Here is a 20,942-nt window from a genome sequence, read left to right on the forward strand (position 1 = left end):
TTGCTAAACAGAGATGTGGGTTAAATTAATGAGACTGGTTTGATTCAAATAGGTGTGGGTGTTCACATCTGCAACATATATGACTTTTATGGGTGCTGTGGCTTAGTTGGTTAAAGTGCCTGTCTAGTAAACAGGAGATCCTGAGTTCAAATCTCAGCAGTACCTTTTTATTGTTCACATTGGTGGAGAAGGTCAGAGGGGAGGGCACTCAGGTTTTCTCACCAATGGGTTTTAGAGAATTAGAGATGACGTGAGGAGGATGCAATTGAGATATTCCAATGTCACGGAAAAAGGGCACTTTTCGAATGAGAAAAAACCTACCGACTGTGTAAAGCTCCACTGTTTCTTCAGTTTATTCATTATCGAGACCAAAATGAAAAGAGTTTAGCCAGCTTGTGCACATCACTTTCACAGCCTATGTAGGCTTTACAAAGTCAGCTCTTGAAGCCAGCCGTGATCGTATAGTGGTTAGTACTCTGCGTTGTGGTCGCAGCAACCCTGGTTCGAATCCGGGTCACGGCACTGCAATTTAATTTTAGAAGTTTTTTTTTAACGAGTTAAGACTTACTATGCTGTTTCAGACGTTTTTACCATTTTTAAGCTCGAGAGCCAAATGAGAAATGCAGTGTCCTCGAACGACCAACATTATGAAGAAATAGTGTATGATTCTGAATGTTTACTCATATCTCGTGACAGAAATAGTATGTGATTACAATTGATTACTGATATCTCGCTACCCACCTCTCACCAGTGTTGCCCACTTAGCGACTTTGTCGCTATATTTAGTGAGTATTCAGAAAAAAGACAAGAATCGACAGAAGAAAGTTCAATTTTAGTTCTAAACATACTTAGGGTGTTTTTTACTCACTTTTTGTCTCTCCCGACGACGTTATTGGCCAATTATGAAAATTATGTGATGACGTCATTTAGCACTCCTACTTTTAGACCACCAATAGCTACTTTCAATCTGCCTCTCAATTACATCCACTTGACAATTGAATGCGATTTTGCTAAACAGAGATGTGGGTTAAATTAATGAGACTGGTTTGATTCAAATAGGTGTGGGTGTTCACATCTGCAACATATGTGACTTTTATGGGTGCTGTGGCTTAGTTGGTTAAAGTGCCTGTCTAGTAAACAGGAGATCCTGAGTTCAAATCTCAGCAGTACCTTTTTATTGTTCACATTGGTGGAGAAGGTCAGAGGGGAGGGCACTCAGGTTTTTCTCACCAATGGGTTTAGAGAATTAGAGATGACGTGAGGAGGATGCAATTGAGATATTCCAATGTCACGGAAAAAGGGCACTTTTTCGAATGAGAAAAAACCTACCGACTGTGTAAAGCTCCACTGTTTCTTCAGTTTATTCATTATCGAGACCAAAATGAAAAGAGTTTAGCCAGCTTGTGCACATCACTTTCACAGCCTATGTAGGCTTTACAAAGTCAGCTCTTGAAGCCAGCCGTGATCGTATAGTGGTTAGTACTCTGCGTTGTGGTCGCAGCAACCCCGGTTTGAATCCGGTCACGGCACTGCAATTTAATTTTAGAAGTTTTTTTTTAACGAGTTAAGACTTACTATGCTGTTTCAGACGTTTTTACCATTTTTAAGCTCGAGAGCCAAATGAGAAATGCAGTGTCCTCGAACGACCAACATTATGAAGAAATAGTGTATGATTCTGAATGTTTACTCATATCTCGTGACAGAAATAGTATGTGATTACAATTGATTACTGATATCTCGCTACCCACCTCTCACCAGTGTTGCCAACTTAGCGACTTTGTCGCTATATTTAGTGAGTATTCAGAAAAAAGACAAGAATCGACAGAAGAAAGTTCAATTTTAGTTCTAAACATACTTAGGGTGTTTTTTACTCACTTTTGTCTCTCCCGTTATTCCTCTCTCCTACGACGTTATTCCTCTCTCCTACAGCGTCAATCACAATTACATCCACTTGGATGCGATTTTGCTAAACAGAGATGTGGGTTAAATTAATGAGACTGGTTTGATTCAAATAGGTGTGGGTGTTCACATCTGCAACATATGTGACTTTTATGGGTGCTGTGGCTTAGTTGGTTAAAGTGCCTGTCTAGTAAACAGGAGATCCTGAGTTCAAATCTCAGCAGTACCTTTTTATTGTTCACATTGGTGGAGAAGGTCAGAGGGGAGGGCACTCAGGTTTTCTCACCAATGGGTTTAGAGAATTAGAGATGACGTGAGGAGGATGCAATTGAGATATTCCAATGTCACGGAAAAAGGGCACTTTTCGAATGAGAAAAACCTACCGACTGTGTAAAGCTCCACTGTTTCTTCAGTTTATTCATTATCGAGACCAAAATGAAAAGAGTTTAGCCAGCTTGTGCACATCACTTTCACAGCCTATGTAGGCTTTACAAAGTCAGCTCTTGAAGCCAGCCGTGATCGTATAGTGGTTAGTACTCTGCGTTGTGGTCGCAGCAACCCCGGTTCGAATCCGGGTCACGGCACTGCAATTTAATTTTAGAAGTAATTTTTTTTTTTTAACGAGTTAAGACTTACTATGCTGTTTCAGACGTTTTTACCATTTTTAAGCTCGAGAGCCAAATGAGAAATGCAGTGTCCTCGAACGACCAACATTATGAAGAAATAGTGTATGATTCTGAATGTTTACTCATATCTCGTGACAGAAATAGTATGTGATTACAATTGATTACTGATATCTCGCTACCCACCTCTCACCAGTGTTGTTAACTTAGCGACTTTGTCGCTATATTTAGTGAGTATTCAGAAAAAAGACAAGAATCGACAGAAGAAAGTTCAATTTTAGTTCTAAACATACTTAGGGTGTTTTTTACTCACTTTTTTTTGTCTCTCCCGTCAATCACAATTACATCCACATGGCCAATTATGAAAATTATGTGATGACGTTATTAGCTACTTTTAGGACCACCTAGCTCCTACAGCAACACGTCAATCACAATTACATCCACTTGGATGCGATTTTGCTAAACAGAGATGTGGGTTAAATTAATGAGACTGGTTTGATTCAAATAGGTGTGGGTGTTCACATCTGCAACATATTTGACTTTTATGGGTGCTGTGGCTTAGTTGGTTAAAGTGCCTGTCTAGTAAACAGGAGATCCTGAGTTCAAATCTCAGCAGTACCTTTTATTGTTCACATTGGTGGAGAAGGTCAGAGGGGAGGGCACTCAGGTTTTCTCACCAATGGGTTTAGAGAATTAGAGATGACGTGAGGAGGATGCAATTGAGATATTCCAATGTCACGGAAAAAGGGCACTTTTCGAATGAGAAAAACCTACCGACTGTGTAAAGCTCCACTGTTTCTTCAGTTTATTCATTATCGAGACCAAAATGAAAAGAGTTTAGCCAGCTTGTGCACATCACTTTCACAGCCTATGTAGGCTTTACAAAGTCAGCTCTTGAAGCCAGCCGTGATCGTATAGTGGTTAGTACTCTGCGTTGTGGTCGCAGCAACCCCGGTTCGAATCCGGGTCACGGCACTGCAATTTAATTTTAGAAGTTTTTTTTTTAACGAGTTAAGACTTACTATGCTGTTTCAGACGTTTTTACCATTTTTAAGCTCGAGAGCCAAATGAGAAATGCAGTGTCCTCGAACGACCAACATTATGAAGAAATAGTGTATGATTCTGAATGTTTACTCATATCTCGTGACAGAAATAGTATGTGATTACAATTGATTACTGATATCTCGCTACCCACCTCTCACCAGTGTTGCCAACTTAGCGACTTTGTCGCTATATTTAGTGAGTATTCAGAAAAAAGACAAGAATCGACAGAAGAAAGTTCAATTTTAGTTCTAAACATACTTAGGGTGTTTTTTACTCACTTTTTGTCTCTCCCTTGGCCAATTATGAAAATTATGTGATGACGTTATTCCTCTCTCCTACAGCGTCAATCACAATTACATCCACTTGGATGCGATTTTGCTAAACAGAGATGTGGGTTAAATTAATGAGACTGGTTTGATTCAAATAGGTGTGGGTGTTCACATCTGCAACATATATGACTTTTATGGGTGCTGTGGCTTAGTTGGTTAAAGTGCCTGTCTAGTAAACAGGAGATCCTGAGTTCAAATCTCAGCAGTACCTTTTTATTGTTCACATTGGTGGAGAAGGTCAGAGGGGAGGGCACTCAGGTTTTCTCACCAATGGGTTTAGAGAATTAGAGATGACGTGAGGAGGATGCAATTGAGATATTCCAATGTCACGGAAAAAGGGCACTTTTCGAATGAGAAAAACCTACCGACTGTGTAAAGCTCCACTGTTTCTTCAGTTTATTCATTATCGAGACCAAAATGAAAAGAGTTTAGCCAGCTTGTGCACATCACTTTCACAGCCTATGTAGGCTTTACAAAGTCACCTCTTGAAGCCAGCCGTGATCGTATAGTGGTTAGTACTCTGCGTTGTGGTCGCAGCAACCCCGGTTCGAATCCGGGTCACGGCACTGCAATTTAATTTTAGAAGTTTTTTTTTAACGAGTTAAGACTTACTATGCTGTTTCAGACGTTTTTACCATTTTTAAGCTCGAGAGCCAAATGAGAAATGCAGTGTCCTCGAACGACCAACATTATGAAGAAATAGTGTATGATTCTGAATGTTTACTCATATCTCGTGACAGAAATAGTATGTGATTACAATTGATTACTGATATCTCGCTACCCACCTCTCACCAGTGTTGCCAACTTAGCGACTTTGTCGCTATATTTAGTGAGTATTCAGAAAAAAGACAAGAATCGACAGAAGAAAGTTCAATTTTAGTTCTAAACATACTTAGGGTGTTTTTTTACTCACTCTTTTGTCAATCACTACATCCACTTGGCCAATTATGAAAATTATGTGATGATGTCATTTAGCGACTTCTAGCTACTTTTCCTTTCCTTAGTGAGGATTTCTCCTACAGAAACCCTGTTGCTAGACAATTGAATCACAATATTACAAATACATCTCTTTTGTGATGCGATTTTGCTAAACAGAGATGTGGGTTAAATTAATGAGACTGGTTTGATTCAAATAGGTGTGGGTGTTCACATCTGCAACATATTTGACTTTTATGGGTGCTGTGGCTTAGTTGGTTAAAGTGCCTGTCTAGTAAACAGGAGATCCTGAGTTCAAATCTCAGCAGTACCTTTTATTGTTCACATTGGTGGAGAAGGTCAGAGGGGAGGGCACTCAGGTTTTCTCACCAATGGGTTTAGAGAATTAGAGATGACGTGAGGAGGATGCAATTGAGATATTCCAATGTCACGGAAAAAGGGCACTTTTCGAATGAGAAAAACCTACCGACTGTGTAAAGCTCCACTGTTTCTTCAGTTTATTCATTATCGAGACCAAAATGAAAAGAGTTTAGCCAGCTTGTGCACATCACTTTCACAGCCTATGTAGGCTTTACAAAGTCAGCTCTTGAAGCCAGCCGTGATCGTATAGTGGTTAGTACTCTGCGTTGTGGTCGCAGCAACCCTGGTTCAAATCCGGGTCACGGCACTGCAATTTAATTTTAGAAGTTTTTTTTAACGAGTTAAGACTTACTATGCTGTTTCAGACGTTTTTACCATTTTTAAGCTCGAGAGCCAAATGAGAAATGCAGCGTCCTCGAACGACCAACATTATGAAGAAATAGTGTATGATTCTGAATGTTTACTCATATCTCGTGACAGAAATAGTATGTGATTACAATTGATTACTGATATCTCGCTACCCACCTCTCACCAGTGTTGCCAACTTAGCGACTTTGTCGCTATATTTAGTGAGTATTCAGAGAAAAGACAAGAATCGACAGAAGAAAGTTCAATTTTAGTTCTAAACATACTTAGGGTGTTTTTTTCACTTTTGGGTATTCCTTTTTTACTCACTTTTTGTCTCTCTTTTAGGACCACCAATAGCTACTTTCCTTACTGAGTTATTCCTCTCTCCTACAGCGTCAATCACAATTACATCCACTTGGATGCGATTTTGCTAAACAGAGATGTGGGTTAAATTAATGAGACTGGTTTGATTCAAATAGGTGTGGGTGTTCACATCTGCAACATATATGACTTTTATGGGTGCTGTGGCTTAGTTGGTTAAAGTGCCTGTCTAGTAAACAGGAGATCCTGAGTTCAAATCTCAGCAGTACCTTTTTATTGTTCACATTGGTGGAGAAGGTCAGAGGGGAGGGCACTCAGGTTTTCTCACCAATGGGTTTAGAGAATTAGAGATGACGTGAGGAGGATGCAATTGAGATATTCCAATGTCACGGAAAAAGGGCACTTTTCGAATGAGAAAAAACCTACCGACTGTGTAAAGCTCCACTGTTTCTTCAGTTTATTCATTATCGAGACCAAAATGAAAAGAGTTTAGCCAGCTTGTGCACATCACTTTCACAGCCTATGTAGGCTTTACAAAGTCAGCTCTTGAAGCCAGCCGTGATCGTATAGTGGTTAGTACTCTGCGTTGTGGTCGCAGCAACCCCGGTTCGAATCCGGGTCACGGCACTGCAATTTAATTTTAGAAGTTTTTTTTTTTAACGAGTTAAGACTTACTATGCTGTTTCAGACGTTTTTACCATTTTTAAGCTCGAGAGCCAAATGAGAAATGCAGTGTCCTCGAACGACCAACATTATGAAGAAATAGTGTATGATTCTGAATGTTTACTCATATCTCGTGACAGAAATAGTATGTGATTACAATTGATTACTGATATCTCGCTACCCACCTCTCACCAGTGTTGCCAACTTAGCGACTTTGTCGCTATATTTAGTGAGTATTCAGAAAAAAGACAAGAATCGACAGAAGAAAGTTCAATTTTAGTTCTAAACATACTTAGGGTGTTTTTACTCACTTTTTGTCTCTCCGTTATTCCTCTCTCCTACAGCGTCAATCACAATTACATCCACTTGGCCAATTATGAAAATTACGTTATTCGACTTCTAGCTACTTTTCCTACAGCTTAGTGAATTTCACAATTACATCCACTTGGATGCGAGTTTTGCTAAACAGAGATGTGGGTTAAATTAATGAGACTGGTTTGATTCAAATAGGTGTGGGTGTTCACATCTGCAACATATATGACTTTTATGGGTGCTGTGGCTTAGTTGGTTAAAGTGCCTGTCTAGTAAACAGGAGATCCTGAGTTCAAATCTCAGCAGTACCTTTTTATTGTTCACATTGGTGGAGAAGGTCAGAGGGGAGGGCACTCAGGTTTTCTCACCAATGGGTTTAGAGAATTAGAGATGACGTGAGGAGGATGCAATTGAGATATTCCAATGTCACGGAAAAAGGGCACTTTTCGAATGAGAAAAACCTACCGACTGTGTAAAGCTCCACTGTTTCTTCAGTTTATTCATTATCGAGACCAAAATGAAAAGAGTTTAGCCAGCTTGTGCACATCACTTTCACAGCCTATGTAGGCTTTACAAAGTCAGCTCTTGAAGCCAGCCGTGATCGTATAGTGGTTAGTACTCTGCGTTGTGGTCGCAGCAACCCCGGTTCGAATCCGGGTCACGGCACTGCAATTTAATTTTAGAAGTTTTTTTTTTAACGAGTTAAGACTTACTATGCTGTTTCAGACGTTTTTACCATTTTTAAGCTCGAGAGCCAAATGAGAAATGCAGTGTCCTCGAACGACCAACATTATGAAGAAATAGTGTATGATTCTGAATGTTTACTCATATCTCGTGACAGAAATAGTATGTGATTACAATTGATTACTGATATCTCGCTACCCACCTCTCACCAGTGTTGCCCACTTAGCGACTTTGTCGCTATATTTAGTGAGTATTCAGAAAAAAGACAAGAATCGACAGAAGAAAGTTCAATTTTAGTTCTAAACATACTTAGGGTGTTTTTTACTCACTTTTTGTCTCTCCCGCGACGTTATTCCTCTCTCCTACAGCGTCAATCACAATTACATCCACTTGGATGCGATTTTGCTAAACAGAGATGTGGGTTAAATTAATGAGACTGGTTTGATTCAAATAGGTGTGGGTGTTCACATCTGCAACATATATGACTTTTATGGGTGCTGTGGCTTAGTTGGTTAAAGTGCCTGTCTAGTAAACAGGAGATCCTGAGTTCAAATCTCAGCAGTACCTTTTTATTGTTCACATTGGTGGAGAAGGTCAGAGGGGAGGGCACTCAGGTTTTCTCACCAATGGGTTTAGAGAATTAGAGATGACGTGAGGAGGATGCAATTGAGATATTCCAATGTCACGGAAAAAGGGCACTTTTCGAATGAGAAAAAACCTACCGACTGTGTAAAGCTCCACTGTTTCTTCAGTTTATTCATTATCGAGACCAAAATGAAAAGAGTTTAGCCAGCTTGTGCACATCACTTTCACAGCCTATGTAGGCTTTACAAAGTCAGCTCTTGAAGCCAGCCGTGATCGTATAGTGGTTAGTACTCTGCGTTGTGGTCGCAGCAACCCCGGTTCGAATCCGGGTCACGGCACTGCAATTTAATTTTAGAAGTTTTTTTTTAACGAGTTAAGACTTACTATGCTGTTTCAGACGTTTTTACCATTTTTAAGCTCGAGAGCCAAATGAGAAATGCAGTGTCCTCGAACGACCAACATTATGAAGAAATAGTGTATGATTCTGAATGTTTACTCATATCTCGTGACAGAAATAGTATGTGATTACAATTGATTACTGATATCTCGCTACCCACCTCTCACCAGTGTTGCCAACTTAGCGACTTTGTCGCTATATTTAGTGAGTATTCAGAAAAAAGACAAGAATCGACAGAAGAAAGTTCAATTTTAGTTCTAAACATACTTAGGGTGTTTTTTACTCACTTTTTTTTGTCTCTCCCAGCGACGTTATTCCTCTCTCCTACAGCGTCAATCACAATTACATCCACTTGGATGCGATTTTGCTAAACAGAGATGTGGGTTAAATTAATGAGACTGGTTTGATTCAAATAGGTGTGGGTGTTCACATCTGCAACATATATGACTTTTATGGGTGCTGTGGCTTAGTTGGTTAAAGTGCCTGTCTAGTAAACAGGAGATCCTGAGTTCAAATCTCAGCAGTACCTTTTTATTGTTCACATTGGTGGAGAAGGTCAGAGGGGAGGGCACTCAGGTTTTTCTCACCAATGGGTTTAGAGAATTAGAGATGACGTGAGGAGGATGCAATTGAGATATTCCAATGTCACGGAAAAGGGCACTTTTCGAATGAGAAAAACCTACCGACTGTGTAAAGCTCCACTGTTTCTTCAGTTTATTCATTATCGAGACCAAAATGAAAAGAGTTTAGCCAGCTTGTGCACATCACTTTCACAGCCTATGTAGGCTTTACAAAGTCAGCTCTTGAAGCCAGCCGTGATCGTATAGTGGTTAGTACTCTGCGTTGTGGTCGCAGCAACCCCGGTTCGAATCCGGGTCACGGCACTGCAATTTAATTTTAGAAGTTTTTTTTAACGAGTTAAGACTTACTATGCTGTTTCAGACGTTTTTACCATTTTTAAGCTCGAGAGCCAAATGAGAAATGCAGCGTCCTCGAACGACCAACATTATGAAGAAATAGTGTATGATTCTGAATGTTTACTCATATCTCGTGACAGAAATAGTATGTGATTACAATTGATTACTGATATCTCGCTACCCACCTCTCACCAGTGTTGCCCACTTAGCGACTTTGTCGCTATATTTAGTGAGTATTCAGAAAAAAGACAAGAATCGACAGAAGAAAGTTCAATTTTAGTTCTAAACATACTTAGGGTGTTTTTTACTCACTTTTTGTCTCTCCCGCGACGTTATTCCTCTCTCCTACAGCGTCAATCACAATTACATCCACTTGGATGCGATTTTGCTAAACAGAGATGTGGGTTAAATTAATGAGACTGGTTTGATTCAAATAGGTGTGGGTGTTCACATCTGCAACATATATGACTTTTATGGGTGCTGTGGCTTAGTTGGTTAAAGTGCCTGTCTAGTAAACAGGAGATCCTGAGTTCAAATCTCAGCAGTACCTTTTTATTGTTCACATTGGTGGAGAAGGTCAGAGGGGAGGGCACTCAGGTTTTCTCACCAATGGGTTTAGAGAATTAGAGATGACGTGAGGAGGATGCAATTGAGATATTCCAATGTCACGGAAAAAGGGCACTTTTCGAATGAGAAAAAAACCTACCGACTGTGTAAAGCTCCACTGTTTCTTCAGTTTATTCATTATCGAGACCAAAATGAAAAGAGTTTAGCCAGCTTGTGCACATCACTTTCACAGCCTATGTAGGCTTTACAAAGTCAGCTCTTGAAGCCAGCCGTGATCGTATAGTGGTTAGTACTCTGCGTTGTGGTCGCAGCAACCCCGGTTCGAATCCGGGTCACGGCACTGCAATTTAATTTTAGAAGTTTTTTTTTTTAACGAGTTAAGACTTACTATGCTGTTTCAGACGTTTTTACCATTTTTAAGCTCGAGAGCCAAATGAGAAATGCAGTGTCCTCGAACGACCAACATTATGAAGAAATAGTGTATGATTCTGAATGTTTACTCATATCTCGTGACAGAAATAGTATGTGATTACAATTGATTACTGATATCTCGCTACCCACCTCTCACCAGTGTTGCCCACTTAGCGACTTTGTCGCTATATTTAGTGAGTATTCAGAAAAAAGACAAGAATCGACAGAAGAAAGTTCAATTTTAGTTCTAAACATACTTAGGGTGTTTTTACTCACTTTTGTCTCTCCCTAGCTACGACGTTATTCCTCTCTCCTACAGCGTCAATCACAATTACATCCACTTGGATGCGATTTTGCTAAACAGAGATGTGGGTTAAATTAATGAGACTGGTTTGATTCAAATAGGTGTGGGTGTTCACATCTGCAACATATATGACTTTTATGGGTGCTGTGGCTTAGTTGGTTAAAGTGCCTGTGTAGTAAACAGGAGATCCTGAGTTCAAATCTCAGCAGTACCTTTTTATTGTTCACATTGGTGGAGAAGGTCAGAGGGGAGGGCACTCAGGTTTTCTCACCAATGGGTTTAGAGAATTAGAGATGACGTGAGGAGGATGCAATTGAGATATTCCAATGTCACGGAAAAAGGGCACTTTTCGAATGAGAAAAAACCTACCGACTGTGTAAAGCTCCACTGTTTCTTCAGTTTATTCATTATCGAGACCAAAATGAAAAGAGTTTAGCCAGCTTGTGCACATCACTTTCACAGCCTATGTAGGCTTTACAAAGTCAGCTCTTGAAGCCAGCCGTGATCGTATAGTGGTTAGTACTCTGCGTTGTGGTCGCAGCAACCCCGGTTCGAATCCGGGTCACGGCACTGCAATTTAATTTTAGAAGTTTTTTTTTAACGAGTTAAGACTTACTATGCTGTTTCAGACGTTTTTACCATTTTTAAGCTCGAGAGCCAAATGAGAAATGCAGTGTCCTCGAACGACCAACATTATGAAGAAATAGTGTATGATTCTGAATGTTTACTCATATCTCGTGACAGAAATAGTATGTGATTACAATTGATTACTGATATCTCGCTACCCACCTCTCACCAGTGTTGCCCACTTAGCGACTTTGTCGCTATATTTAGTGAGTATTCAGAAAAAAGACAAGAATCGACAGAAGAAAGTTCAATTTTAGTTCTAAACATACTTAGGGTGTTTTTTACTCACTTTTTGTCTCTCCCGCGACGTTATTCCTCTCTCCTACAGCGTCAATCACAATTACATCCACTTGGATGCGATTTTGCTAAACAGAGATGTGGGTTAAATTAATGAGACTGGTTTGATTCAAATAGGTGTGGGTGTTCACATCTGCAACATATATGACTTTTATGGGTGCTGTGGCTTAGTTGGTTAAAGTGCCTGTCTAGTAAACAGGAGATCCTGAGTTCAAATCTCAGCAGTACCTTTTTATTGTTCACATTGGTGGAGAAGGTCAGAGGGGAGGGCACTCAGGTTTTCTCACCAATGGGTTTAGAGAATTAGAGATGACGTGAGGAGGATGCAATTGAGATATTCCAATGTCACGGAAAAAGGGCACTTTTCGAATGAGAAAAACCTACCGACTGTGTAAAGCTCCACTGTTTCTTCAGTTTATTCATTATCGAGACCAAAATGAAAAGAGTTTAGCCAGCTTGTGCACATCACTTTCACAGCCTATGTAGGCTTTACAAAGTCAGCTCTTGAAGCCAGCCGTGATCGTATAGTGGTTAGTACTCTGCGTTGTGGTCGCAGCAACCCCGGTTCGAATCCGGGTCACGGCACTGCAATTTAATTTTAGAAGTTTTTTTTTAACGAGTTAAGACTTACTATGCTGTTTCAGACGTTTTTACCATTTTTAAGCTCGAGAGCCAAATGAGAAATGCAGTGTCCTCGAACGACCAACATTATGAAGAAATAGTGTATGATTCTGAATGTTTACTCATATCTCGTGACAGAAATAGTATGTGATTACAATTGATTACTGATATCTCGCTACCCACCTCTCACCAGTGTTGCCAACTTAGCGACTTTGTCGCTATATTTAGTGAGTATTCAGAAAAAAGACAAGAATCGACAGAAGAAAGTTCAATTTTAGTTCTAAACATACTTAGGGTGTTTTTTACTCACTTTTTGTCTCTCCCGCGACGTTATTCCTCTCTCCTACAGCGTCAATCACAATTACATCCACTTGGATGCGATTTTGCTAAACAGAGATGTGGGTTAAATTAATGAGACTGGTTTGATTCAAATAGGTGTGGGTGTTCACATCTGCAACATATGTGACTTTTATGGGTGCTGTGGCTTAGTTGGTTAAAGTGCCTGTCTAGTAAACAGGAGATCCTGAGTTCAAATCTCAGCAGTACCTTTTTATTGTTCACATTGGTGGAGAAGGTCAGAGGGGAGGGCACTCAGGTTTTCTCACCAATGGGTTTAGAGAATTAGAGATGACGTGAGGAGGATGCAATTGAGATATTCCAATGTCACGGAAAAAGGGCACTTTTCGAATGAGAAAAAACCTACCGACTGTGTAAAGCTCCACTGTTTCTTCAGTTTATTCATTATCGAGACCAAAATGAAAAGAGTTTAGCCAGCTTGTGCACATCACTTTCACAGCCTATGTAGGCTTTACAAAGTCAGCTCTTGAAGCCAGCCGTGATCGTATAGTGGTTAGTACTCTGCGTTGTGGTCGCAGCAACCCCGGTTCGAATCCGGGTCACGGCACTGCAATTTAATTTTAGAAGTTTTTTTTTAACGAGTTAAGACTTACTATGCTGTTTCAGACGTTTTTACCATTTTTAAGCTCGAGAGCCAAATGAGAAATGCAGTGTCCTCGAACGACCAACATTATGAAGAAATAGTGTATGATTCTGAATGTTTACTCATATCTCGTGACAGAAATAGTATGTGATTACAATTGATTACTGATATCTCGCTACCCACCTCTCACCAGTGTTGCCAACTTAGCGACTTTGTCGCTATATTTAGTGAGTATTCAGAAAAAAGACAAGAATCGACAGAAGAAAGTTCAATTTTAGTTCTAAACATACTTAGGGTGTTTTTTACTCACTTTTTGTCTCTCCCTACTTTAGGACGTTATTCCTCTCTCCTACAGCGTCAATCACAATTACATCCACTTGGATGCGATTTTGCTAAACAGAGATGTGGGTTAAATTAATGAGACTGGTTTGATTCAAATAGGTGTGGGTGTTCACATCTGCAACATATATGACTTTTATGGGTGCTGTGGCTTAGTTGGTTAAAGTGCCTGTGTAGTAAACAGGAGATCCTGAGTTCAAATCTCAGCAGTACCTTTTTATTGTTCACATTGGTGGAGAAGGTCAGAGGGGAGGGCACTCAGGTTTTTCTCACCAATGGGTTTAGAGAATTAGAGATGACGTGAGGAGGATGCAATTGAGATATTCCAATGTCACGGAAAAAGGGCACTTTTCGAATGAGAAAAAACCTACCGACTGTGTAAAGCTCCACTGTTTCTTCAGTTTATTCATTATCGAGACCAAAATGAAAAGAGTTTAGCCAGCTTGTGCACATCACTTTCACAGCCTATGTAGGCTTTACAAAGTCAGCTCTTGAAGCCAGCCGTGATCGTATAGTGGTTAGTACTCTGCGTTGTGGTCGCAGCAACCCCGGTTCGAATCCGGGTCACGGCACTGCAATTTAATTTTAGAAGTTTTTTTTTAACGAGTTAAGACTTACTATGCTGTTTCAGACGTTTTTACCATTTTTAAGCTCGAGAGCCAAATGAGAAATGCAGTGTCCTCGAACGACCAACATTATGAAGAAATAGTGTATGATTCTGAATGTTTACTCATATCTCGTGACAGAAATAGTATGTGATTACAATTGATTACTGATATCTCGCTACCCACCTCTCACCAGTGTTGCCCACTTAGCGACTTTGTCGCTATATTTAGTGAGTATTCAGAAAAAAGACAAGAATCGACAGAAGAAAGTTCAATTTTAGTTCTAAACATACTTAGGGTGTTTTTTACTCACTTTTTGTCTCTCCCGCGACGTTATTCCTCTCTCCTACAGCGTCAATCACAATTACATCCACTTGGATGCGATTTTGCTAAACAGAGATGTGGGTTAAATTAATGAGACTGGTTTGATTCAAATAGGTGTGGGTGTTCACATCTGCAACATATGTGACTTTTATGGGTGCTGTGGCTTAGTTGGTTAAAGTGCCTGTCTTGTAAACAGGAGATCCTGAGTTCAAATCTCAGCAGTACCTTTTTATTGTTCACATTGGTGGAGAAGGTCAGAGGGGAGGGCACTCAGGTTTTTCTCACCAATGGGTTTAGAGAATTAGAGATGACGTGAGGAGGATGCAATTGAGATATTCCAATGTCACGGAAAAAGGGCACTTTTCGAATGAGAAAAAACCTACCGACTGTGTAAAGCTCCACTGTTTCTTCAGTTTATTCATTATCGAGACCAAAATGAAAAGAGTTTAGCCAGCTTGTGCACATCACTTTCACAGCCTATGTAGGCTTTACAAAGTCAGCTCTTGAAGCCAGCCGTGATCGTATAGTGGTTAGTACTCTGCGTTGTGGTCGCAGCAACCCCGGTTCGAATCCGGGTCACGGCACTGCAATTTAATTTTAGAAGTTTTTTTTTTAACGAGTTAAGACTTACTATGCTGTTTCAGACGTTTTTACCATTTTTAAGCTCGAGAGCCAAATGAGAAATGCAGTGTCCTCGAACGACCAACATTATGAAGAAATAGTGTATGATTCTGAATGTTTACTCATATCTCGTGACAGAAATAGTATGTGATTACAATTGATTACTGATATCTCGCTACCCACCTCTCACCAGTGTTGCCCACTTAGCGACTTTGTCGCTATATTTAGTGAGTATTCAGAAAAAAGACAAGAATCGACAGAAGAAAGTTCAATTTTAGTTCTAAACATACTTAGGGTGTTTTTTACTCACTTTTTGTCTCTCCCGCGACGTTATTCCTCTCTCCTACAGCGTCAATCACAATTACATCCACTTGGATGCGATTTTGCTAAACAGAGATGTGGGTTAAATTAATGAGACTGGTTTGATTCAAATAGGTGTGGGTGTTCACATCTGCAACATATATGACTTTTATGGGTGCTGTGGCTTAGTTGGTTAAAGTGCCTGTGTAGTAAACAGGAGATCCTGAGTTCAAATCTCAGCAGTACCTTTTTATTGTTCACATTGGTGGAGAAGGTCAGAGGGGAGGGCACTCAGGTTTTTCTCACCAATGGGTTTAGAGAATTAGAGATGACGTGAGGAGGATGCAATTGAGATATTCCAATGTCACGGAAAAGGGCACTTTTCGAATGAGAAAAAACCTACCGACTGTGTAAAGCTCCACTGTTTCTTCAGTTTATTCATTATCGAGACCAAAATGAAAAGAGTTTAGCCAGCTTGTGCACATCACTTTCACAGCCTATGTAGGCTTTACAAAGTCAGCTCTTGAAGCCAGCCGTGATCGTATAGTGGTTAGTACTCTGCGTTGTGGTCGCAGCAACCCCGGTTCGAATCCGGGTCACGGCACTGCAATTTAATTTTAGAAGTTTTTTTTTAACGAGTTAAGACTTACTATGCTGTTTCAGACGTTTTTACCATTTTTAAGCTCGAGAGCCAAATGAGAAATGCAGTGTCCTCGAACGACCAACATTATGAAGAAATAGTGTATGATTCTGAATGTTTACTCATATCTCGTGACAGAAATAGTATGTGATTACAATTGATTACTGATATCTCGCTACCCACCTCTCACCAGTGTTGCCCACTTAGCGACTTTGTCGCTATATTTAGTGAGTATTCAGAAAAAAGACAAGAATCGACAGAAGAAAGTTCAATTTTAGTTCTAAACATACTTAGGGTGTTTTTTACTCACTTTTTGTCTCTCCCGCGACGTTATTCCTCTCTCCTACAGCGTCAATCACAATTACATCCACTTGGATGCGATTTTGCTAAACAGAGATGTGGGTTAAATTAATGAGACTGGTTTGATTCAAATAGGTGTGGGTGTTCACATCTGCAACATATATGACTTTTATGGGTGCTGTGGCTTAGTTGGTTAAAGTGCCTGTCTAGTAAACAGGAGATCCTGAGTTCAAATCTCAGCAGTACCTTTTTATTGTTCACATTGGTGGAGAAGGTCAGAGGGGAGGGCACTCAGGTTTTCTCACCAATGGGTTTAGAGAATTAGAGATGACGTGAGGAGGATGCAATTGAGATATTCCAATGTCACGGAAAAAGGGCACTTTTCGAATGAGAAAAAACCTACCGACTGTGTAAAGCTCCACTGTTTCTTCAGTTTATTCATTATCGAGACCAAAATGAAAAGAGTTTAGCCAGCTTGTGCACATCACTTTCACAGCCTATGTAGGCTTTACAAAGTCAGCTCTTGAAGCCAGCCGTGATCGTATAGTGGTTAGTACTCTGCGTTGTGGTCGCAGCAACCCCGGTTCGAATCCGGGTCACGGCACTGCAATTTAATTTTAGAAGTTTTTTTTTAACGAGTTAAGACTTACTATGCTGTTTCAGACGTTTTTACCATTTTTAAGCTCGAGAGCCAAATGAGAAATGCAGTGTCCTCGAACGACCAACATTATGAAGAAATAGTGTATGATTCTGAATGTTTACTCATATCTCGTGACAGAAATAGTATGTGATTACAATTGATTACTGATATCTCGCTACCCACCTCTCACCAGTGTTGCCAACTTAGCGACTTTGTCGCTATATTTAGTGAGTATTCAGAAAAAAGACAAGAATCGACAGAAGAAAGTTCAATTTTAGTTCTAAACATACTTAGGGTGTTTTTTACTCACTTTTTGTCTCTCCCGCGACGTTATTCCTCTCTCCTACAGCGTCAATCACAATTACATCCACTTGGATGCGATTTTGCTAAACAGAGATGTGGGTTAAATTAATGAGACTGGTTTGATTCAAATAGGTGTGGGTGTTCACATCTGCAACATATATGACTTTTATGGGTGCTGTGGCTTAGTTGGTTAAAGTGCCTGTCTAGTAAACAGGAGATCCTGAGTTCAAATCTCAGCAGTACCTTTTTATTGTTCACATTGGTGGAGAAGGTCAGAGGGGAGGGCACTCAGGTTTTTCTCACCAATGGGTTTAGAGAATTAGAGATGACGTGAGGAGGATGCAATTGAGATATTCCAATGTCACGGAAAAAGGGCACTTTTCGAATGAGAAAAACCTACCGACTGTGTAAAGCTCCACTGTTTCTTCAGTTTATTCATTATCGAGACCAAAATGAAAAGAGTTTAGCCAGCTTGTGCACATCACTTTCACAGCCTATGTAGGCTTTACAAAGTCAGCTCTTGAAGCCAGCCGTGATCGTATAGTGGTTAGTACTCTGCGTTGTGGTCGCAGCAACCCCGGTTCGAATCCGGGTCACGGCACTGCAATTTAATTTTAGAAGTTTTTTTTTTTAACGAGTTAAGACTTACTATGCTGTTTCAGACGTTTTTACCATTTTTAAGCTCGAGAGCCAAATGAGAAATGCAGTGTCCTCGAACGACCAACATTATGAAGAAATAGTGTATGATTCTGAATGTTTACTCATATCTCGTGACAGAAATAGTATGTGATTACAATTGATTACTGATATCTCGCTACCCACCTCTCACCAGTGTTGCCAACTTAGCGACTTTGTCGCTATATTTAGTGAGTATTCAGAAAAAAGACAAGAATCGACAGAAGAAAGTTCAATTTTAGTTCTAAACATACTTAGGGTGTTTTTTTTTACTCACTTTTTGTCTCTCCCACTTGACGTTATTCCTCTCTCCTACAGCGTCAATCACAATTACATCCACTTGGATGCGATTTTGCTAAACAGAGATGTGGGTTAAATTAATGAGACTGGTTTGATTCAAATAGGTGTGGGTGTTCACATCTGCAACATATTTGACTTTTATGGGTGCTGTGGCTTAGTTGGTTAAAGTGCCTGTCTAGTAAACAGGAGATCCTGAGTTCAAATCTCAGCAGTACCTTTTTATTGTTCACATTGGTGGAGAAGGTCAGAGGGGAGGGCACTCAGGTTTTCTCACCAATGGGTTTAGAGAATTAGAGATGACGTGAGGAGGATGCAATTGAGATATTCCAATGTCACGGAAAAAGGGCACTTTTCGAATGAGAAAAACCTACCGACTGTGTAAAGCTCCACTGTTTCTTCAGTTTATTCATTATCGAGACCAAAATGAAAAGAGTTTAGCCAGCTTGTGCACATCACTTTCACAGCCTATGTAGGCTTTACAAAGTCAGCTCTTGAAGCCAGCCGTGATCGTATAGTGGTTAGTACTCTGCGTTGTGGTCGCAGCAACCCCGGTTCGAATCCGGGTCACGGCACTGCAATTTAATTTTAGAAGTTTTTTTTTAACGAGTTAAGACTTACTATGCTGTTTCAGACGTTTTTACCATTTTTAAGCTCGAGAGCCAAATGAGAAATGCAGTGTCCTCGAACGACCAACATTATGAAGAAATAGTGTATGATTCTGAATGTTTACTCATATCTCGTGACAGAAATAGTATGTGATTACAATTGATTACTGATATCTCGCTACCCACCTCTCACCAGTGTTGCCAACTTAGCGACTTTGTCGCTATATTTAGTGAGTATTCAGAAAAAAGACAAGAATCGACAGAAGAAAGTTCAATTTTAGTTCTAAACATACTTAGGGTGTTTTTTACTCACTTTTTGTCTCTCCCGCGACGTTATTCCTCTCTCCTACAGCGTCAATCACAATTACATCCACTTGGCCGATTTTGCTAAACAAAATTTAAATTAATGAGACTGGTTTGATTTAGCACATCTTCATAGCTATGGGTGCTTTTAGGGTTAAAGTAGCTACTTTCAGGAGATCCTGAGTTCAAACACTACCTTTTTATTGTTCACATGCTCAGGCCCAGGTTTTTCACCAATGGGTTTCCCGAAACGAAGCTTAAGAAACCCTGTTGCTAGACAATTGAAGTTGTCTGTTTTGTTTCCAATATTAGTAAAATACATCTCTTTGTGATGTGATTTTGCTAAACAGAGATGTGGGTTAAATTAATGAGACTGGTTTGATTCAAATAGGGTGGGTGTTCACATCTGCAAATATATGACTTTTATGGGTGCTGTGGCTTAGTTGGTTAAAGTGTTTCTAGTAAACAGTTGAGATCCTGAAGTTCAAATCTCAACAGAGTTTTTTTATGTGATTCACATTGGTTTCACTGAAGGTACCCACCTCTCAGGTGTTACAACTTAGCGACTTTGCTCTTGAAGCCATATTTAGTGAGTATTCAGAAAAAAGACAGAATCGCACAGAAGAAAGTTCAATTTTAGTTCTAAACATAAGACTTACTTGTTTCAGGGTGTTTTTACTCATTTTTCTCTCCTCGAGAGCCAAATGATTCCTCTGTCCTCGAACACCAATCATTATGAAAATTAGTGTATGACGTCTGAATGTTTACTCATATCACTTCAGAAATAGTATGTGATTTTTGATTACCACCAATAGCTACTTTCCTCACTGAGGATTTGGCAACACTGCCTTCACATGCTCAGGCCCACTTTGAGTATTCCCAGAAAAAAACGTAGCTTAAGAAACCCTGTTGCTAGACAATTGAAGTTGTCTGTTTTGTTTCCAATATTAGTAAAATACATCATCCTTTTGTGATGCGATTTTGCTAAACAGAGATGTGGGTTAAATTAATGAGACTGGTTTGATTCAAATAGGTGTGGGTGTTCACATCTGCAACATATTTGACTTTTATGGGTGCTGTGGCTTAGTTGGTTAAAGTGCCTGTCTAGTAAACAGGAGATCCTGAGTTCAAATCTCAGCAGTACCTTTTTATTGTTCACATTGGTGGAGAAGGTCAGAGGGAGGGCACTCAGGTTTTCTCACCAATGGGTTTAGAGAATTAGAGATGACGTGAGGAGGATGCAATTGAGATATTCCAATGTCACGGAAAAAGGGCACTTTTCGAATGAGAAAAAACCTACCGACTGTGTAAAGCTCCACTGTTTCTTCAGTTTATTCATTATCGAGACCAAAATGAAAAGAGTTTAGCCAGCTTGTGCACATCACTTTCACAGCCTATGTAGGCTTTACAAAGTCAGCTCTTGAAGCCAGCCGTGATCGTATAGTGGTTAGTACTCTGCGTTGTGGTCGCAGCAACCCCGGTTCGAATCCGGGTCACGGCACTGCAATTTAATTTTAGAAGTTTTTTTTTAACGAGTTAAGACTTACTATGCTGTTTCAGACGTTTTTACCATTTTTAAGCTCGAGAGCCAAATGAGAAATGCAGTGTCCTCGAACGACCAACATTATGAAGAAATAGTGTATGATTCTGAATGTTTACTCATATCTCGTGACAGAAATAGTATGTGATTACAATTGATTACTGATATCTCGCTACCCACCTCTCACCAGTGTTGCCAACTTAGCGACTTTGTCGCTATATTTAGTGAGTATTCAGAAAAAAGACAAGAATCGACAGAAGAA

At 39.9% G+C, this 20,942-nt stretch overlaps 41 non-coding genes across 41 annotated transcripts; all 41 read left to right on the top strand.

The window, feature by feature from the left end:
• Window positions 1–91: 91 nt before the first annotated feature.
• On the top strand, window positions 92–165 carry trnat-agu. Its single transcript has one exon. It is a non-coding gene; the product is annotated as a tRNA-Thr (tRNA).
• Window positions 166–450: 285 nt separating this feature from the next.
• trnah-gug lies at window positions 451–522 on the top strand. The gene has a single exon. It is a non-coding gene; the product is annotated as a tRNA-His (tRNA).
• Window positions 523–1,098: 576 nt separating this feature from the next.
• Window positions 1,099–1,172, top strand: trnat-agu. Its single transcript has one exon. It is a non-coding gene; the product is annotated as a tRNA-Thr (tRNA).
• Window positions 1,173–2,054: 882 nt separating this feature from the next.
• On the top strand, window positions 2,055–2,128 carry trnat-agu. The gene has a single exon. It is a non-coding gene; the product is annotated as a tRNA-Thr (tRNA).
• Window positions 2,129–2,411: 283 nt separating this feature from the next.
• Window positions 2,412–2,483, top strand: trnah-gug. The gene has a single exon. It is a non-coding gene; the product is annotated as a tRNA-His (tRNA).
• Window positions 2,484–3,069: 586 nt separating this feature from the next.
• Window positions 3,070–3,143, top strand: trnat-agu. Its single transcript has one exon. It is a non-coding gene; the product is annotated as a tRNA-Thr (tRNA).
• A 282-nt stretch (window positions 3,144–3,425) lies between these two features.
• trnah-gug lies at window positions 3,426–3,497 on the top strand. Its single transcript has one exon. It is a non-coding gene; the product is annotated as a tRNA-His (tRNA).
• Window positions 3,498–4,032: 535 nt separating this feature from the next.
• Window positions 4,033–4,106, top strand: trnat-agu. The gene has a single exon. It is a non-coding gene; the product is annotated as a tRNA-Thr (tRNA).
• Window positions 4,107–4,389: 283 nt separating this feature from the next.
• Window positions 4,390–4,461, top strand: trnah-gug. Its single transcript has one exon. It is a non-coding gene; the product is annotated as a tRNA-His (tRNA).
• Window positions 4,462–5,070: 609 nt separating this feature from the next.
• trnat-agu lies at window positions 5,071–5,144 on the top strand. Its single transcript has one exon. It is a non-coding gene; the product is annotated as a tRNA-Thr (tRNA).
• Window positions 5,145–5,426: 282 nt separating this feature from the next.
• On the top strand, window positions 5,427–5,498 carry trnah-gug. The gene has a single exon. It is a non-coding gene; the product is annotated as a tRNA-His (tRNA).
• Window positions 5,499–6,057: 559 nt separating this feature from the next.
• Window positions 6,058–6,131, top strand: trnat-agu. The gene has a single exon. It is a non-coding gene; the product is annotated as a tRNA-Thr (tRNA).
• Window positions 6,132–6,415: 284 nt separating this feature from the next.
• Window positions 6,416–6,487, top strand: trnah-gug. The gene has a single exon. It is a non-coding gene; the product is annotated as a tRNA-His (tRNA).
• Window positions 6,488–7,072: 585 nt separating this feature from the next.
• On the top strand, window positions 7,073–7,146 carry trnat-agu. Its single transcript has one exon. It is a non-coding gene; the product is annotated as a tRNA-Thr (tRNA).
• A 283-nt stretch (window positions 7,147–7,429) lies between these two features.
• On the top strand, window positions 7,430–7,501 carry trnah-gug. The gene has a single exon. It is a non-coding gene; the product is annotated as a tRNA-His (tRNA).
• A 511-nt stretch (window positions 7,502–8,012) lies between these two features.
• Window positions 8,013–8,086, top strand: trnat-agu. The gene has a single exon. It is a non-coding gene; the product is annotated as a tRNA-Thr (tRNA).
• Window positions 8,087–8,370: 284 nt separating this feature from the next.
• Window positions 8,371–8,442, top strand: trnah-gug. The gene has a single exon. It is a non-coding gene; the product is annotated as a tRNA-His (tRNA).
• Window positions 8,443–8,956: 514 nt separating this feature from the next.
• trnat-agu lies at window positions 8,957–9,030 on the top strand. Its single transcript has one exon. It is a non-coding gene; the product is annotated as a tRNA-Thr (tRNA).
• Window positions 9,031–9,313: 283 nt separating this feature from the next.
• Window positions 9,314–9,385, top strand: trnah-gug. Its single transcript has one exon. It is a non-coding gene; the product is annotated as a tRNA-His (tRNA).
• Window positions 9,386–9,894: 509 nt separating this feature from the next.
• Window positions 9,895–9,968, top strand: trnat-agu. Its single transcript has one exon. It is a non-coding gene; the product is annotated as a tRNA-Thr (tRNA).
• Window positions 9,969–10,253: 285 nt separating this feature from the next.
• Window positions 10,254–10,325, top strand: trnah-gug. The gene has a single exon. It is a non-coding gene; the product is annotated as a tRNA-His (tRNA).
• Window positions 10,326–10,840: 515 nt separating this feature from the next.
• trnat-agu lies at window positions 10,841–10,914 on the top strand. Its single transcript has one exon. It is a non-coding gene; the product is annotated as a tRNA-Thr (tRNA).
• A 284-nt stretch (window positions 10,915–11,198) lies between these two features.
• trnah-gug lies at window positions 11,199–11,270 on the top strand. The gene has a single exon. It is a non-coding gene; the product is annotated as a tRNA-His (tRNA).
• A 510-nt stretch (window positions 11,271–11,780) lies between these two features.
• Window positions 11,781–11,854, top strand: trnat-agu. The gene has a single exon. It is a non-coding gene; the product is annotated as a tRNA-Thr (tRNA).
• Window positions 11,855–12,137: 283 nt separating this feature from the next.
• Window positions 12,138–12,209, top strand: trnah-gug. The gene has a single exon. It is a non-coding gene; the product is annotated as a tRNA-His (tRNA).
• Window positions 12,210–12,719: 510 nt separating this feature from the next.
• Window positions 12,720–12,793, top strand: trnat-agu. The gene has a single exon. It is a non-coding gene; the product is annotated as a tRNA-Thr (tRNA).
• A 284-nt stretch (window positions 12,794–13,077) lies between these two features.
• trnah-gug lies at window positions 13,078–13,149 on the top strand. The gene has a single exon. It is a non-coding gene; the product is annotated as a tRNA-His (tRNA).
• Window positions 13,150–13,665: 516 nt separating this feature from the next.
• Window positions 13,666–13,739, top strand: trnat-agu. Its single transcript has one exon. It is a non-coding gene; the product is annotated as a tRNA-Thr (tRNA).
• Window positions 13,740–14,024: 285 nt separating this feature from the next.
• trnah-gug lies at window positions 14,025–14,096 on the top strand. Its single transcript has one exon. It is a non-coding gene; the product is annotated as a tRNA-His (tRNA).
• A 510-nt stretch (window positions 14,097–14,606) lies between these two features.
• On the top strand, window positions 14,607–14,680 carry trnat-ugu. Its single transcript has one exon. It is a non-coding gene; the product is annotated as a tRNA-Thr (tRNA).
• Window positions 14,681–14,965: 285 nt separating this feature from the next.
• On the top strand, window positions 14,966–15,037 carry trnah-gug. The gene has a single exon. It is a non-coding gene; the product is annotated as a tRNA-His (tRNA).
• Window positions 15,038–15,548: 511 nt separating this feature from the next.
• On the top strand, window positions 15,549–15,622 carry trnat-agu. Its single transcript has one exon. It is a non-coding gene; the product is annotated as a tRNA-Thr (tRNA).
• A 284-nt stretch (window positions 15,623–15,906) lies between these two features.
• Window positions 15,907–15,978, top strand: trnah-gug. Its single transcript has one exon. It is a non-coding gene; the product is annotated as a tRNA-His (tRNA).
• A 510-nt stretch (window positions 15,979–16,488) lies between these two features.
• On the top strand, window positions 16,489–16,562 carry trnat-agu. The gene has a single exon. It is a non-coding gene; the product is annotated as a tRNA-Thr (tRNA).
• Window positions 16,563–16,846: 284 nt separating this feature from the next.
• On the top strand, window positions 16,847–16,918 carry trnah-gug. The gene has a single exon. It is a non-coding gene; the product is annotated as a tRNA-His (tRNA).
• A 510-nt stretch (window positions 16,919–17,428) lies between these two features.
• Window positions 17,429–17,502, top strand: trnat-agu. Its single transcript has one exon. It is a non-coding gene; the product is annotated as a tRNA-Thr (tRNA).
• Window positions 17,503–17,786: 284 nt separating this feature from the next.
• Window positions 17,787–17,858, top strand: trnah-gug. The gene has a single exon. It is a non-coding gene; the product is annotated as a tRNA-His (tRNA).
• A 517-nt stretch (window positions 17,859–18,375) lies between these two features.
• On the top strand, window positions 18,376–18,449 carry trnat-agu. The gene has a single exon. It is a non-coding gene; the product is annotated as a tRNA-Thr (tRNA).
• A 283-nt stretch (window positions 18,450–18,732) lies between these two features.
• Window positions 18,733–18,804, top strand: trnah-gug. The gene has a single exon. It is a non-coding gene; the product is annotated as a tRNA-His (tRNA).
• Window positions 18,805–20,212: 1,408 nt separating this feature from the next.
• On the top strand, window positions 20,213–20,286 carry trnat-agu. The gene has a single exon. It is a non-coding gene; the product is annotated as a tRNA-Thr (tRNA).
• Window positions 20,287–20,569: 283 nt separating this feature from the next.
• Window positions 20,570–20,641, top strand: trnah-gug. Its single transcript has one exon. It is a non-coding gene; the product is annotated as a tRNA-His (tRNA).
• The last annotated feature ends 301 nt before the right edge of the window (window positions 20,642–20,942 follow it).

This window comes from Oncorhynchus gorbuscha, linkage group LG10, assembly GCF_021184085.1.
Source record: "Oncorhynchus gorbuscha isolate QuinsamMale2020 ecotype Even-year linkage group LG10, OgorEven_v1.0, whole genome shotgun sequence".
NCBI lineage: Eukaryota > Metazoa > Chordata > Actinopteri > Salmoniformes > Salmonidae > Oncorhynchus > Oncorhynchus gorbuscha.